Source organism: Triturus cristatus, chromosome 10 (genome assembly GCF_964204655.1).
Source record: "Triturus cristatus chromosome 10, aTriCri1.1, whole genome shotgun sequence".
In the NCBI taxonomy this organism is placed as follows: Eukaryota; Metazoa; Chordata; class Amphibia; order Caudata; family Salamandridae; genus Triturus; species Triturus cristatus.
Genome location: NC_140593.1, coordinates 907812160 through 907828422, shown reverse-complemented (window position 1 = coordinate 907828422; position 16263 = coordinate 907812160). Strand labels below are relative to the sequence as shown.

Sequence of the window (16263 nt, the reverse complement as noted above, 5' to 3'; positions counted from 1 at the left end):
CCAATGTTCAAATGTTGCAGAATATTCCATTTTAAAAAGGCACATAATCTGCCTCCTCCGAGTAAACAGAAATGTTTAAAATAGACAAATAGATCCCTGACACCATTGTATGCTTACAAATTCCAAAAGCCAGGGCCTTAATTTCATTCAAATTCATTAATCTTTCACATATGTGGAAAACTTCACTGAGAAACAAACAATCTCTTTTCATCAAATTTATATCCAGGAGAATGTTTTAGTTATGGAAACCTGATCTGACATGAACTGCCTGGTGCCTATATGTTTGCCCCTAGCAGTCTGATGCACAGTATCCTAGTTGAAACAAACAGTAATTACAACAAATATTGCATCTCATTGTCAGAATTTAATCCCAAAGTTACAGCTCTCAATTTTCAAATCCAATGCGCCTCAATTTGTCTCAAACGCAACTCTCTGTTCCCACCTCTCCCATCAGGAACTACACAGTCTATTGTGTTGAACCGAAAGTTGGAACGGGAAACACTTGCATCACACGAATGTGAACTTAGAGCATTCGTATGGTCATTGTTTAGGCAAGCACGTTTATGTTCTTGTGTATGCGTACTCGTAACTGTCTGACCCTGCTGCCAACATTGATCTTGGAACATACACATTTAATCACGTATACTACATACGTAGATTGACAGTTTAGAAAGTGCTTGACATGATATATACTTTTGTTGTTATAAGAAAAGCTAACGGTCTTGGTCATACCCAAATGACAGATATTACAGTCTCCGCATATGTAGAAGCCTGTAGGGCATTTCAACCAGGTTCCAACATTCTGCGAGCGTACTGCCATGTATCTTGGACATAATCCCTATCTCAGAACATCTATTCTTAGATGTCCAGTGTCCTGTGACTGACAGGCAGCTCCAATAAAAACACTTTTTACAGTTCTTAAGACAAAACAATTGTGGAATATGGACAGCGTTCTACGACAATAGATTTAAAAATAACTAAAACAAATTATCATGCTTCTTTGGATGCTATGTATTTTCGGAAATGTTTAAAATAAGGTCCCTGTGTTATAACACTTAGTGATGTAAAAAAAAAAATCATCCAATCTAAAAGGCATTTTCTTAAGCATCAAAATATTTTTAATGTATTTAATGTTCATTTTTTGCTACTTAAACATTTTTGGATTGCCTATGGTTAACTCTATGACCACAACAATTAGGGACAAATGTATTGTCATTGCACCAGATTTGCGTCACAATAGTGACTGAAACTAGAGCAGAATGTTTTTTTGGAATATACTTTTGCACTGGAAAGTTGTTTGAAAGTAAAGTAAAGCTCTTCCAACTTTTCAGGTGTGCTGCACTATGCAGCACACATCCAAAGTGGGAAAAGTTTTACATTTTGTCTAGGCACATCTATGCACTGTGGTGACAGATATTTGTGTAGCGTTCCGCAGCCTAATTGTGTGCCAACACTACGGAGAGAGTAGGATAGTGCACATCTCAGTAGAAATTACTCTGACCTGCTTTCTTCCTCTCACGCAATGCAGTACTGTGTTGTGTACATTTTCAATAAATCTACCCCATAGTTGAGTGTGAACGAGTGCTGCTGTAGATTAGCTGGGAAGGCTCTGTGGTGGTGGGTTGTGTGAGGAGTGCAGAGCTATGGCGAGATTGAGTAAGGTGTTCAGAATATTTATGAGATGGCATGGGTTGATGAGTCATGATGACAGGATGTGAGGTGTGTTGGCCAAGAGTGACAGTGTGAATCTGTAAAGGGACTTAATGGGAAAACTGAGTGTGGATGAGTGATGTGAGTATGAATTGGGAAGTATGCTTGAGAAATGGTGACAGTAGAGTGCATGATGGTGAGTGGGGCCAGAGTAGCAGTGAGATTGTGAATGATTGAGAGGAGCTGAGCGATCTTAAATGTGAATGAGGCAATGGACTTGGTGTTATGAGGGCGTGTACATGTAGAGTTGTTGAGTGACTTGAGTGTGAACGGCTGTCAGGTTGATAGGTATCCTGAGTATTGATGAGTGAGTGAGCAGCTGTGGTTGTTACTCTGGATGTATCAGCAGGCAGAGTCAATGATTACCTGCATCAGTGATGTCATTTGAGATGTCCTCAGTGATGTCATGAGTGATGTCACTGACCATGTCATGAGTGATGTAATATGTGACGTCATCAGCAGTGGATTGCGGGCGCGCGAGTTATAGTTAGCTGAACTAACTATAACGGGGGAATTTCATTGGTTTTTTACGAGTAAAATGTCCAGCTAACTATAACATGTGTGAAACCTATGGTTTTTTCAGTGAATTTGCAAGGTTTTTTAAATGCTATTTCCTAACTATAACGTGTGTGAAACCTATGGTTTTTTCAGTGAATTTGCAAGGTTTTTTAAATGCTAATTCCTAACTATAACATGTGTGAAACCTATGGTTTTTTCAGTGAATTTCAAAGGTTTTTTAAATACTAATTTTCGAATTTTTTAATATATTTTTTATATATTTCTTTTACAAAAATTTCCCTATGTATACATTTATAAATTATCTGTATCCTTTAATTTGGTGTGGGTCATTTTTTTTTACTTTGAATTTGGATAAAGTTGAACAGCATCTTCTATTAACTTATGTCCACTTTATTTCTTTTTTTTTTTTCTATAAATTTTTAGGGTGCGTGCACAGAGCGCGCACCTAGTACGTTTGCGTACGTTTTTCATGTATGCAGGCGTACGTTATCTACGTATGCATACATAAGTTTTAGTGCGCTTGCAGCGTGCACCTAGTACGCATGCGTACGTTTTTTGTGTACGCATGTGTACGTTATATACGTACGTATACGTACGTTTTAGTACGCGCTCGCAGAGCGCACCCAGTACGCATGCGTACGTACGCTTGCGTGCGTCGTAGGTGCTCCGCGCACTACACTCGCGTATACGCGCAGAGTACGCGCGCTGAGGTTCGCGCATGCGCGCATGCGCGTTACGTACACGCATAATACTTATGCGCATGCGCGCGTCCGCGTTTGCGCATGCGCAATTGCACCGTGCGTGCTCTGAGCTTGCTCCGTGCGCGCACCTCGGGTTATGTGATTAATAAAACAACACTTTTAATTGGTTTTCATTACTTTCAGTTTCAGATTGTTTCAACACCACACCCAATCCCCTCATGGCAAGTCATGTGATCAAGAAACATCACTTTTCATTGGTTCAAAGTACTTTCAGTTCCAGATTCTTCCAAAACCACACCCACTCCCCTCATTGTTAGTTCTGATTCCCTTGGAGAAGGAGCTACTCTGTTTTTGTGAGACAATGGCAGAGCACCAGCCATCTTCTGAGAGTGAACAGGACACTCTTGAGAGACAGAGGCAGAGGAAGCAGAAAGACTCCTTTATATGGCAGTTTTTCACTTTTCCTGAGGGACAAAAGAAGGTGAATGCACCAAAAGTCACCTGCATACTTTGTCACCGCACCATATCACGTGGGAATCCGAATAAGAAGTACTCTTTTAGTATTCACACAATATTGAGGCACGTTGAGAAAATGCATCCTGTGACTTTTCGTCAAGCTTCTGGAGCAAACCCTCCACCTGCTCAGCCGACGACATCTGCAGCAACTCAGCCGAGCACATCTTTGGCAGCTCAGCCGAGCACTTCTTCTGCGATGGTGCCTTCACCTTCTTACACACCTCTGGATATTCGTCCTTGTTTTGGGAGGATGAGTACACGCTGCATGGTTTGTGGTACTCTTATTACTATGGGTGAGAGCAGTGTTGATCTCATTCAGAGAAAATATGAGGAGCACTATTGCAGTAGGCCATAGTTTTTTTTTTTCTTTTTCGTTTTTCTCTTCCTCTGTCCCTACATTAACTCAAGGGCTCTTTTTAGAGCCACCTAAAATCGAAACACAAAAACTTGTTTTTTTTAATCTATTTGTCAATTATTTTTTTTGGGGTGCGCACACCCTGCGCGCACCCAATGATGTTTTTAAAAAAAAAAAATCATTTTTTTTACTTTTAGTAAACCTTCAGGGACTCCCTGACAAAGAGAGGGGAGTGGCAAAGCAATTAAAAAAGAGATGGTGTACATTTCACAGATGAACGGAAGAGAGTCTTCCTATTAAACTTTAAACTCTGCATCAGTACTTACGTATAGGTACCCTAAACCTATCAAAAAAGATAATAGCTCATTTTAGTGCTGCATTTGAATTGGCTGTATTTACAAGGAGAAGAAAAGACACACAGAGTGGCTTATTCTCTCCTTGTAAATATGAAAGAGCACCCTGCGCCACTAGTACGTCAAGAAAAGTGACGTAGTGGTGGTGCAGGTGGCTTGTAAATCTGCCCCAGAGAAGTTAAGGAAGTTAAGGGTAAAACAGACAGAGAGTGACAGATACAGAGACAGAAAGCAAACAACTGAGAAGGAGTAAGGCAGTTAAAAAGACTAAGACATATGGATACAGAGAAAGAAACATGGATAAAAAATTAGTGATGGAGGTAGTAAAGCTAGGGGAGTAGTAGAGAAGGAGTGAGGGAGTTACAAAAGAGTAGTAAAGCAGGAAGAGAGAGTGAGAAGAGAAATGAGAAAAGCAGAATAAGGATAGGTGAAGAAAAGGAAGCATGAAACGAAAGCAGTGACACATACAGCTATTTTAAACTTACCTGACCATCAAAGTAACTTATTTAGAAATAAATGTTTTTATTTAATTGCAAGGAAACTGAATTACATTTTCTAAATTTTCTTTCTAGTTCTGAAAAAAAGAAAAAAAGTATTAATATTCAACAATACATTTTATTAAACAGTACATGTTTTTTCATATTTAGCAAAGCAATTTTTTGCCCTTTTTTGCTGTTTTCAGAATGTTTTGATTTTCACTGAAAATAGTGAAATCAATTGTATTCATCATTTAACAGCGGGCAAAAAAAAAAAACAATCTGAAAGATTGTTTAAAAAAGCCCCAAATGTATCCTCACTAAAACATACCTTAATAGAAATGTCAAAAATACCTTTTAAGTATAATAACAATTTTCAAGAAATAACGTCTGTAAACCTTGTTGCAAAAGAACATTTTCCAAAATAATATCTGTCAAAGAAGTCCACAACTGTTTCTTTTACCTTTCCTTGAGGCCAACTGGTAAGTTTAAAATCCTTTTTGAGTGAAATATTCCATTTTAATCCTTTAAAATTTAAATAATGCTTTGTTCAGATGCTGAATTTAGTATTTAAAATTTGGGTTTCAGAAAAATTAAGTAACAATTGGGTAAATCATAAGGCAAACGTTGCTTGAAAATCAATTGAGAATCATTACACAGTGTCCATCCTTTTTCACATTTAAGATAAACTGTGTAATGACCAGAAGTTATAGAAGGACCGTCATGAAAAATTATTGCAACTGCTACAAAAGTTTTTCCAGATAGAGATAATTGATTACTAACAAACTTCTTTAGTAAAGTTTCCAATTTTGTTCCATCAGCTCTACAATGTTGTACCATTAAAATTACATACTGTCCATATTTCTTTAAAAATAACGTTGACAACATTTCAGATTTACATTCAGAACATTCCATGTTGTGATTAGCATCTTTAACTAATTTACTAAAAGTCACTGTTTTACTTTCTGGTAATGGTAAATATATGAACCTTTCAGAATCAACATTACTACTGCTTGTGTTCATACAGTTATCACAACAATGTTCCCATTTATAAGAGACACCAAATAAATTTTCTACTTCTACTCCTTCATCTTCCAGTACCATCAGGATATACATCATGAATTCCTGTGCATCTTGCTGGACATTTTGTGTAAACTGTGTACATCCAGAACATACATCTAAAAGATTTCTAACATCAGAAGCACTTTCTATTTCAGTTTTATCATTACTCAGCTTCTCATAAAGAAGACTCAGCAGAGAACAGAATCTTTTTCCATGATTTAGAATTATCTGCTCTTGCAAAATTTCAAGATAAAATACAACATTCAGCACTACATTTGCGTAGCAGTTGACACCAGAGCTATTTTCAAAATGACAACCAACAACCTCTTCAACACTGTCCTTTTTCTTTTTGCTTGCAGTCACATCACTCTCTTTTTGTTTTCTCTTCTGTACATCCTCATTACAGATATTCTCAAATCTCCTTTTCCGACAAACAACACGTTTTTCAAACACAGGATACTGACCTAAATGAGGAGCATAGCTTCTTCTTAATCTATTATACTCCTTTACACAGTTTGCATCAGCACTTACTTTTGAGTCATCAAAGTCTATCATGAATAAACCAGATAATTTTTTCACGCGTGACAAAGCAACATATGCCATACCTTCTTTAAACACAGTAGATCCAATGTTTACAAAAGCACTATCAACAGTTAATCCTTGAGAATAGTTACAGCATATGCTAGAGAAATCAGAAACTGCTTCCTACGTACATATAAGTCTTTCACTAGCAAAAAACGAACTGAACAACGACTAATGACTTTAACCTCTTCAATCTGATCAAATTTTATTTTTAAGAATACAATTCCATCTTTTTTCTGGTACTTTACAAAACCCACAACTTTACCCATAGCTCCATTCACTAAACCTTTTTCTACATCCAAATTACGTCTTAAAATTACTCTACAGTTCATACACACATAAAGATTCTTTTCCAAACCAGCTGTTTTTGAAATGTTTTTCTCCAGAGAATCCAATTTAGTAGCCAATTTGCCTGTCAATATAATAGTTATTCGTTCATGTTGAATTTTATCCACAGCTTCCAGTTTTATGATCTCTTCATTTTCCAATTTCAAAAGTTCTTGATTGAATACAGAGCATTCATGTAGTGTTGGCATTAAGCAGATTACAGTATTTTTTTCAGCAATTTTCTTGTATATTTTCTCTGGAACTATTTCTTCTGTTGTAAACAAATTACTCAGCAATCGACTCTGTAATACTTTTCTGCCATGTTCTGTGAGTAATGCAAAAACAACAATTGATGGACAGAATGCAGAACAATGTCATACATTCACCCCAGTACAGAGATCTGGGCCTAAATCCATCGTTTTTTTGCTCACCATGCCGTTCCAGTTTGAACCCAGCCATATGCAAATCAGTCTTGACCCTGTGCCTCATGGGAACAGTCCAGCCCGAATTGCCAAGCCAGGTTCTCCCTGGACTGGAAACAAGCACCAACCAGGCTTGCTTGATTTCCAGTGGCATGGAGAGCAAGGGACCCACGTCTGGGCATACCCTTTCCACTCGGGGTGACAAATGCAAAAACAACAATTGATGGACAGAATGCAGAACAATGTCATACATTCACCCCAGTACAGAGATCTGGGCCTAAATCCATCGTTTTTTTGCTCACCATGCCGTTCCAGTTTGAACCCAGCCATATGCAAATCAGTCTTGACCCTGTGCCTCATGGGAACAGTCCAGCCCGAACTGCCAAGCCAGGTTCTCCCTGGACTGGAAACAAGAACGATGGATTTAACCCAGATCTCTTGACTGGGGGAGAATGTCTGCATTGTCAGCATTCCGTCCATCATTTGTTTGTTGTAATGTTCTGTGAGTAGTCCAATTCTTATATCTTTCAGAATACTTGCATAGTCCTCATCATTGGCTCGCCTCATATTGGTAATGAGTTCCTTATACTCAAAATATGTCCAAATATTTACATTGCCTATACTTCCTAATGACTTTTTCGTGTCTTCATGTGTAAGTGTATGGAATACCGGTTGTCCTTTAACTGGAGTAAGTTGCAAAAGATCCCCAAAAACTATGACGTGCTTTCCTCCAAATAACACGTCATAGTCTGTCTTCAGAATTTGCTGCATTCTTAAATGCACAAAGGCAAGCATTAAGTTTGATACCATGCTTACCTCATCAATAATGAGTACTTTCAATTTCTTCAATACTCTTGAAACTTCCAAGCATGCTTCTCCTGCTAGTTTGTGGTACTGTATTTTGTTCTCATGCTCTACTGGTAACATTAGCAAACGATGTAAGGTAACTCCTTTTATGTTATACGCTGCTAACCCAGTTGGAGCAGTAACAATACAAGACAAAATGGAATCCATTTTCTTCTGTAGGTAGCTTCTAATTACATCAATTAAGAAATGTTTCCAGGTCCTGCTTATCCACTTACATACATTCTCATTGGTTCAAAAGATGTGCATGAGCACTCTTTATTTTCATGTAGTAATCCGTGATCAATTTTTTGTCCTGACTTCTTCATAAATTTGTTTTTGTTCTTCATTTAGTTGCTGCTCCAAATATGTGAAGTCTACTAAATCTTCCTGAGCTTGATTCATAGCTGTTTCCACTTCATTCATGGCTATTGCTGCTTCCTTTTCTACGATTGGTTGTCCTAGAGGATCTTGACTGAATGTCCCAGAACTTTGACTGTCTTGAGAACTGTCTCTAGCTACTTCAGCTGCAATTGTTGCTTCTTGTTCAATTTCTTCATTTAACATTTGAACATAATTTTTTGTTGTTGTTTTTTTTGTCCTCATCTCACCATATAGCACCAGCAGTAAGCCAACTATGATCCTGAGCTCCCTCTGGCATCTGTGTTTTGCGTTAGCTATAGACCTACCCAGGTCAACTTCTTTTGAAGCTAGGTGTAATCATAGGACCTGGGGGTGCTAAATCAATCTCAGATCTCTTCCCCAGCTTAAAAGAGGTGACCACGTGTTGGTTTCCATACCCTCTAAATGACCAAGATCTAATCGGGCAGTACTAAAAGACGTCCGCAGCCATTTTTCGTACAGTGGGGGTGATGGGTCTTTCCATAGCCGGCATATCTCCCTTCTAGCTATGAGGATTAAATACATAATCAGCCCTTTCTGTTTTGCAGACATCCAGTCCATCAAGTCTTTATCAATTCCAAAAATTACTATCGAGGGACTCAAGTTGATCTTAGCTTTAAAGATGGCTTGGAGAGCATATTCTACTTGCTGCCAAAAAGGCCTCAATTTCAGACAGTTAAAAAAGATATGTAAATCATCGGCCGGAGTGAATTCACATCTTGGGCATTTTGCAGAAACTAGGGGAGCAAACTTGGCTATTTTCTTTGGGGTATAATATAACCGATTTATAACATAGAAATGGTTCTTTTTTAACGAGGCAGGTTTGATGGATTTGTATAATATAGCCAATGAGGGTTCGTATAGCTCTTCTGCAACATTATCCAGGGCCGACAGGTTCCAAACCATCTGTTGTGAGGGAGATTCAGTTGTTACATTTTCCAAAAGGCTTTTGTACCAAAAGCCAGCCTCTTTCTTGATGAGATTTGTATTTTGGAAAAGAGACTCAATTTCCCAATTTCCACCTATATGCTCTCTCTCTGCTGAAAACCAGGAAACCAGTTGTAAATACTTGAACTTTGAAAGAGAGCAACCAATCCGGGACTTTAACACCTCCCAAGGATGGACACCTTCTGAAGAAATGAGGTCAGCCCAAATCGTAAGACCTGCATCTTTTATGGGTTTCGCAAGGCTATCTTTCAGACAGGCGGGGATACCAGGGGAATCCCAGATTGGAGCAAACTCTGAGTAATAAGAGATTCCCCATATTTTCCTGATTTTATACCACCCATTTAGGGCAGCTGTTAGTATCTTCAAGCGCACCTTTTTGAAAAACCTCGGGGCTCCGAATTTGTAAAGGAAACCCCTTCCTCCACCTTCAAAAGTAGCCATTTCCTTCAGAATCATCCCCCAGTTTGAATCCCCCGGGGAGGTGAGTAGTGTCCGAACATTTTTAAATTGGAATGAATAAGAATACAAAAACAAGTCGGGAAGACCGAGACCTCCCTTCAGAAGCTTTCGCCTTAGCTTCTTCCAGGTGAGCCTCGTGGTTTTATTGGACCAAATAAAGCTGCCGATCTTGCCTTGAATTTTACTAATATCTTTGTTAGAAAAACTGAGAGGGATGGTACTGAATAAATAAGTTAATTTAGGCAAGATAACCATTTTTACCAGGTTAACCCTTCCGTATATAGTTAGGGGTAAGTTCTTCCATCTTAAGAATAGATGATCAACCTCATTTGACACTTTTTTCAGATTAACCCTTGGAATATCCTCTAAATTACTCACTATAGTTACCCCTAGATATCTGAATTCCTTACTAATACGGCCAGTCCAATTCTCGATGTTCCAACACATCACCTCCGTTTTAGTTGAGTTGGTAAGATACCCTGAAAAGACACCATACTCATCCATGATTGATTCTACTCTGGGGAGTGCTTCCCTTGGGTTATTGGTATATATGAGTAGGTCATCTGCATAAAGGGCTACCTTGCTGCTGTATAAGTTAACACTGAAGGGAGTAATTGACTCTTCTAGGCGTATGGCTTGAGCCAAAGGCTCTATGTACAAATCGAACAACAGGGGCGAGATAGGACAACCCTGCCTTGTCCCTCTAGTTATTGGAAAGCTGGATGTTAACATACCATTTAATAGAATTGTAGCAGAGGCTCCCTGGTTACAATCAATCAAGGTCTGAGTAAAAATTGGGCCCAAGCCCATTGATCTCAAGAGTTCCCATAAAAAGGTCCAACAAACGCGATCAAAGGCTTTAGCTGCATCAAATGCAGCAATAGCCAGGGGCTCCGACCTTGCTATCGCTAGGTCGATACTACCTATTAATTTGAACATAAGTTGTGAAAGTACTGCATTCTATGCTGTCTTTGCTAGCATTGAAGGAATCTTCATAACTCTGGAATTCTTCAAGTAGTTCGTCCTCTGAACGCCATGGTTTAAACAGCTGCAAAAGTGCTAAGTAGTAAAATTCCTTTTTGTCAGGAGTGTCGCAACTCAGCTTCCGGTGATTTATCAAACTTCCTTTTGTTTGCTTCACCAAACATCCTTCCTCACCACTGACTTTATATTTTCCATTGTTGATACCTTCTGTGGCATTCCGTTTAAAAATGAAGTTCTGCAGCACTTCATAGAGACACATGTTCTCAAGGTGATGACTTCTTTGTGGGTAATATGTATCCAACATGTTTGTTCTTAAAATGTCTGTACTTTCTGGTTCGAACTCTGCTAAATATTCAATTTCTCGAATAGATTTCAGTACCCGATTTCGCATTCCTGCAAGGCCTAAACTTACCCAAATTATTCTTCTGGATTTCGAGTACAGACTTGCAGATGATAACCTATCTGAGCATTCGTAGGATCCAATTTCTCGATGCGATAACATCTTTAAACTGAAACTGTATAGCTTCTTACTGACAGTCTTCTCGTGAGAAATCTCTTCCCACATTTCCTTCAATTCCGTTTTCTCAGATTTAGTGATGTAAGATGTGACATACCGAGCAACAGCAATAGAATTGTCAGCCACATACTGTATATCAATGTTAGCATTCCACATGGATAAAATGACTGGATTGTAGTCATTTATATATTTTGACTCTTCTTTTCTTCTTAGGTTGTAGGTATTCTTAGGCGATTTTCTTGTAATAGTATGTCGCACAGCTGACATAAAACTGTTTACTCTTCCTTTTGAAAGAACAGGTCGTGGAAATCCAAATCGACATTTTGTGTAGAATTTATCTTTACTCTTGTACTTTCGTCGACAGTATTTTCCACATCGATGACTTTGGAAACGTAAAACTTTCTCTTTTAAGTTTTTCTCTTCTCTGCTTTTAGGTATAGCACATGTTGCATATCCTTCAATGAAAGATAAATTTGCTTCATCAGCATCTGTTCCAAATTTTGGGGCATCCTTGATCCACAACAGCATATGAATGTGAGGAGAACCTCTTGCTTGGTACACTTTTCTCCAAAAGAAATCCACAACTTCTCCAAGAGGTAGATTTTTTTTATTGCAGATGAAGGACATCATAGCCTCAAATCTATGATTAAAATATCTGCAAACATTAACTGGATCCAATGAGCACAATTCTCCTGCTGTCTTGTATTGTATGTTTTTAATGTTTGAATTTGCCTCTCGAAGAAAATCCAGAAGATCATCCCAAGCGTACTCAGCACAGCTTAGGGTAAGGAACCATGTAGGAGTTCCTAAATTCCGTAACATACACTTCAATTCTCCATGGCGTCGGTACCAATATTCATTAGTCCCACGCTGACAAGCCATCAAATTGATCAATTGAGATTCCAAATGATCATCTCGCTGTTGCACTTTGTTGATAAAGTCCTTTGCTGACACATTATATAGATGTACTCCAGTTTTCAAAATGTGATTTACTGCATAAGATAGTGCAGACAAGTCACTTTCAAATAAAAGATGAAACAAATAAGGAATACTTTGACGAAATCTGGGATCTTCTGCATATAATCTTGTAGTCCGATACTCTGAAGCAGGAATCTGCACTGGGCGTTCATCATATCGTCCACCTTCTCCTGTAGGAAACAGTTGGGGAAAACAACGAGCTTCCAAGCTCTCCTCCCATACACTCGCAGGAGTTCCTTTTGCTTTCTTCATCTGAAACAGATCAATAGCGTTTCCCATAACTTCTTTAGAATGAAGAGGATGTATGCTGAAATGTTCATACATTTCTTCTTCTTTTGACTTATCCACTTTTTCAATTTGCCCAGTTGGTATTCCTGTGTCTTCTAGTATTTCTTCTTCATCTTCATCCATATAAATGGCTTCATACCATTTATTATTTTTTTTCAAATACAAATTTGCTCTTTGTACTTTTCGTACATCCACCAGCTCCTGCCAAATGTTCTTATTCTTTGTAGGTACACCATTAACCAGAATAACTAATGGTTCAGTTTCCAAAGTATCTGCATCAATTGTTTCAATATTTTTTTTCAAATCCAATGGCAAATAGACAACTCTTCCTTTTAAACCTCTTTGTAAATCCGAAGGAAGTAATTTACTTGTTTTTGGCTCCATACGCACTATGGTCTGAAACGGATGGACACATTGAATGAGTATAGACTCATACGTATTTAAATCAGAAAGTTCTGGAGGAATGTCAACCAATTGTAATTTATTATGTACAGCTCTTGCTGGCATTCTATTTTCTTCTAACTTGTTATAACAGTATTTACAAATACGCTGATCTTCACCCAATTCAAAACAATTTTCCAGAAATATATATGTTGCAAAATCTTTCCACTTATAATTATCTTCATTTTCACTTTTTTTATACAGATCAACATTCCTAGTTTGAATTTTATAATGGCTTCTCCGGCAACAAATACAAGTAATATTTGGTCTTTCATTAGAGATGATAGTAAATTTTGTCATTTCATCTTCAAAATTTTTACTAACAGTAAGTTCTACATTCTCTTCCACATTTTCATCAATAACTGTGTCATTTTCTGCACTTTCTTGTTCTGGACCAAAGTAACAAAACTGAATCTCATCAGTAACCTTCACTACATCTGATACAGATCCACGGAACAGAGCATTATTCAACTCATTTAACTTTAGTGCTGGACTTTTAGCAAAATACAATGTTCTCACAAACTTTCTCATTTCAGTATGATGAATAGCCAGCATCCTAAAATGGTGAAAAACACTTTGACACACTTTCCTAGATAGACAAGCCAGAAAATGTCCTTGCAAACCAGTATTCTCTATCACTATGCATGGATCTAGTCTTTGAAGCACCTTAATTTTCTGTTTAACACTCTTTTTACTATATTCTCTTAGAAAGTCACGTAATTTATCAATAGATTCCTGACGCACAGTACAAATACTACTACAATTCCAAGTGTACACTGGGGCTTAAGGACGTCTCCCCATAACCTCATCAGCCATCACTTCTTCCTCATTTCTTGGAACCATTTTCTCCTTTTCCATTACACAACCATCCTTAACTTCATATGCTCTACCATTGGTGTCAACTGCATGCAACAAACTATTACTTTGAAGATAACTCTCTTCATTAAAAAATGGTTCAGTACTTGAACTATGCTTCCATTCTCCTAAGAACACTTTACAAAAGTTTTTTTTTTCACTTCTCTTTTCCTTTTGCTTTGTGACTTCATTGCATTGACTAATTTATCTAATCTACGCATCCTGTTCAAAATTAAAATAAATAGTTTTTTTTTTATTTCTAATGCCTTGGTAACAATACTTTCAATACATTTCTTTTTCTTATAAAATTTGGTTTTCTTCTTATATTTTTTCACATCCTTTAGCAAATTTAACATCACTCTTCTCTGAAACATTTTTCGACGAATGTTTTTAAAATCTATTTTTCGTGCTAAGTCACTCTTTCTTACTTCTGAGTCTACATTAGCATTTTGTTTTTGCTGTCGACTCTGTTGTTGTTTTGTACTTGAAACACTGTTTGAATTTATCTTTCGATCATTTTTTTTGAAGATATTTTTTAAAAATTCTTTAGTCTGCTTACCAGAAGACTTTTTCTGTTTTCCAACACGAGCTTCTCCTCCTATGTTTTTTTTACCAGTTGTCTTCAAATATAGTTGTTGTTGCTTTTCTTTTCTCTTTCTTGACTTTATTGGCATCTTTACATTTTTTCACTGTTGCTCAGCAATACCAGCAAAAAAACTAAAAAAAAATACCTTTATGTCATTTTAATTCATTACAATTTTTTTTGAGCTTTTCAAATCCTATCACATGAGCTGATCCTTTCCTACGAGTCCAAATCTTACAAAACAAGAGAAACATGAATTAAATCTCTGACAACAATTCCTGTGTGCAAGCAGACTCATGGTGTGATTCTAGGCAGAAAACGATATTTGATTGGCAATTTGAAAGCACATTTACTACTGTTATGTAAATGTAAATGTAAATGTACAGGAATTTATATAGCGCAAATCACCAAGCGGTCTCTAAGCGCTTGCTTAGGGAACCCGTCCTGGTATTCCCCTGTGAGATAACCCGGCAGGGCATCTGCAAGGTGAAAGCCAGGCATCCCGCCGCGAGGGGCCCATGTGGAGATTAAGCAAGCTATTGCCCAGAGTCGCAGAGTGTGAACCCATGAATCGAGTATGCACTGGAGCGAGAGAATTATCGAGTCCATGGACATTTATGGGCTCAAGACCCAGCCGAGCCGGGAATTGAACCCTGGTCCCGGGCTGACCTCTGCTTCCAGGTCTACCTCCTCTAACCAGTGAGCCACACTTCTCCACTTCTCCACTACTGTTGAGGAGCAAATGATAATTACTGTGACAGCCTGACACATTTTTCTTATATTTTAGAGAAGCAGAAAAGAGCACATGTCCTTACACCTATTTGAGACCATGACCATGTGTTACAGGGTGAGTGATTAGACTAGAGCAAAGGAAATGAGCCTTGGTGACATTGAATCTGTTTGCGTTACACACTGCTATCTGAAACACCACATACAGCTGAGTAGTACGCACGGGAGTGTACGAGAAGCTGCTGCGTGTGTGCAAAAAGTGTGTTTCTGGAGACTGTGTATTGTCAGTTGCAAGAGAGATCTGCATGGAAACTTGCACAACTGCATGAAGAGTGCAGACATGTGTATAAGAGTAGATGTGTGGTAAGGGTTAATTTGAGTTTTGAACATGTAGGACCTACCTCAGCCATTGCAAGATTTGATGGAAAATCTACCTTGTTCATTTGAAATGTGTTAGCATTTGCCTCTCATTTTTGAGATAGTGATTTCTGCTGAGTGCTAACCAACACATTTGAAGAAAACAAGCTGGCCCTTTCCTGAAAGTGCAAGTTTTACAGAACAACAGCAACACAAATTAAATCTCTGACAACAATTTCTGTGTGCACACAGACTCATGGTGTGATTCTAGGCAGAAAACGATATTTCCTTTGGCAATTTGAAAGCACATTTAGTACTGTGGATGGAGCAAGTGATAATTACTGTGACAGCCTGACACATTTCCCTTATATTTTAGACAAGCCAAAAAGAGCACATGTCCTAACAGCTTCTTGAGACCATGACCATGTGTTACAGGGTGACTGATTAGACTACAGCAAAGGAAATGTGCTTTGATGACATTGAATGTGTTTGCATGACACACTGCTATCTGAAACACAACACAGAGCTGAGTATTATGCATGGGAGTGTAGGAGAAGCTGCTGCATGTGTGCAAAGAGTGTGTTTCTGGAGACTGTGTATTGTCAGTTGCAAGAGAGATCTGCATGGAGACTTTTACAACTGCATGAAGACTGCAGATATGTGTGTAAGAGTACATGTGTGGTAAGGGTTAATTTGAGTTTTGAACATGTAGGAACTACCTCAGCCATTGCAAGATTTGATGGAAAATCTACCTTTTTGATTTGAAATGTGTTACCATTTGCCTCTCATATTTTTTGATAGTGATTTCTGCTGAGTGCTAACCAACACATTTGAAGAAAACAAGCTGGCCCTTTCC

At 38.1% G+C, this 16263-nt stretch overlaps 1 protein-coding gene across 1 annotated transcript in view; it reads right to left on the bottom strand.

Annotated features, from left to right (window-relative positions):
* LOC146796233 (uncharacterized) overlaps nt 1-16263 on the bottom strand; it is a 215760-nt gene that overhangs the window by 146767 nt on the left and 52730 nt on the right. The window lies entirely within an intron of this gene.